Below are 2,220 nucleotides of genomic sequence, written 5' to 3'. Positions count from 1 at the left end.
TTCACTGACACGGAACGCGCCTGTGGTCCACAAAACTGCAGTCTAGCTAGGCAGCCACAAGGCTCTGAGACACAGCCAGTGTATTGTGTTGTTTCTCTATCATGACGCTGCAGTTGAATAAGCTACATGGCTAACCAACTGAATAGTCAGATTATATTAAAACCCCGTTGTACTTTAATCGATACACATTAGGAGCGATGTATATGGATCTTAAACTATTTAAGACAGACTCAAACATAAGCACCATCGACATTAAACGCGATAAATGTCACTGATTTGACAGGCTAATGCTGTGCAAACACACCCACATGAATACTGAGACGCTAAACACAGCAACACGAGCGAATACTTCAATGAAAGTATATTTCTTCCGCGTTTTAACATTTCATAACACTCGTTTTGGATACGAAAGAAAGAAACGATCTAATACAAAGGCAGTTTTTCATAAATTTACCTGATCCGGCGGCGGCCGCCATCTTGTTGCTCAGCAGCTGGGACGCGCCAACTGTGAACAATCGCCTCATGAATTATGCATTAGTGCCTTTATTACTCTTTATATACTCCTGAATCTGTAGTAAAGTTAGTTAATGTTCTTCAGTAAATGTAGTAAATGCCATCATAAATTAATTGCTGATGTGTGTGTAATTTTGTTTTTCTAGAAAAAGAATAGGGAATACTAGTTTTAGCGGGTCATTTTTTTTTTTATAAATAACAAAGAAAAAAAGGAGATAGATTAGAGATATTAATAGAGTATTAGTTTTAGAGGGTCAAGTTTTATTAAAAAGTAAAAAGAAAACAAGTAGAATAGAATAGAATAGAAATAGAATAGAAATAGAATATAGAGTGCTATTATTAGAGTGTCAAGTGTAGATAGAAGAGATGTGTCTTAGCTGTTTCTTGAAGATGGCTAAAGACTCAGGTTGGGCAGGTCATTCCACCAGAAATTCCAGTCAGTTTTTGATTATTTTAAAATCTGCATTACTGGTCTAAAATTGCTAAATTATTTTATCATTATTTTACCCTGTATGACTGTAGGCCTAGTTGTTGTTGTTTTGTTTGTTGTTAATGCATTCAAATATGTCAGCTTAGCAAAAGCACATAAAAAAGTGCAGTAAAAAGTAAATGGGTCAGTCACGAGGGTCAAAGTCCTGCGTTTAACTCCAACCTGTGCCAACACATCTGCCTGAAAGTTTTTTGAAGACTTGCTTGACTGGTTTTAGGAGTGTTTAATTAGGGTTGCAGCTGACTGCAGGACAGTGGCCCTCCCGAAGCAGGATTGAACATTCCTAGTTTACTTTATTTTATTTATTTATTTATGTTTTTTTGGGATGATTTGACAAAATTCTTTCGTTCGTTTTCCTTCTGGAGAGTCTCTATGCCAGTTTTTGTGAAAGTCAGAAAAACAGCCAAGAATTGAGGCAGAAATGGGAAAACTTTAAATCAGCAAACTAAATTCACATGTTATAGCACCACCTGGTGTCAGTAAAATCTCTCTGCTCTTGCTAAATATCTGTGAGACATAAAAATGTTGATGTCTCAGTGCTTTTTGGTCAAGAAGATTCTTTTAGGGCAGAAGAAGAATAAAATCTGATCAAATAAAGTGAAAGGAATTCTTTTAGATTATAAAGAACTTTATAATTTATAATTTAAGAAGTTTTTTGTGCTCCATGGCTCTTCTGCTCTTGCTCAAGATGGTTGAGTTGCATGCTCAAACCATGGAGGGCATAACTAAGTGTGTTCATTCAAGTTCATTTTTGAGTGTTTTCACTAATTAGCATATGCAATGCAAATTAATATCAGTAAAGCAGAGGTTAAGGAGTCAGTGGAGCACTTAATTCTGAGTTGTTTAGACAGAATAGACCCACATCCTCTTCCAGGCAGATTTGTAACATTTTCTGTTGATTGGAAATTTTTGCCCTGATGTTGGAAATGGGAATTTTTAATGCTTTAGCTCTTTTCTTACAGCCACTTTTTAATTTATGAAGTTCAGCAATCTTTTGCTGCACATTAGAAATATATTCGTTGATTATACTCGTTGTAATCAATGATTAAGGGAATTTGGCCTTTGTGTTCCCTGTGAAACAGTATGGAATGCCATCCCTGACATAATTAGAAATAAATAAAGAAAGAAATGTACAAAGAAATGTAAAAAAATCAAAAATAATTATTTATAATTTTATTTCCTTATGTATTTTTTTTTTCCACATTTATTTATTTTTT

Source organism: Sinocyclocheilus rhinocerous, unplaced genomic scaffold, assembly GCF_001515625.1.
Source record: "Sinocyclocheilus rhinocerous isolate Xijiao unplaced genomic scaffold, SAMN03320098_v1.1 scaffold7513, whole genome shotgun sequence".
In the NCBI taxonomy this organism is placed as follows: domain Eukaryota; kingdom Metazoa; phylum Chordata; class Actinopteri; order Cypriniformes; family Cyprinidae; genus Sinocyclocheilus; species Sinocyclocheilus rhinocerous.
The sequence above is the reverse complement of the archived record's forward strand: the minus strand, read 5'-3'. Positions refer to the sequence as shown.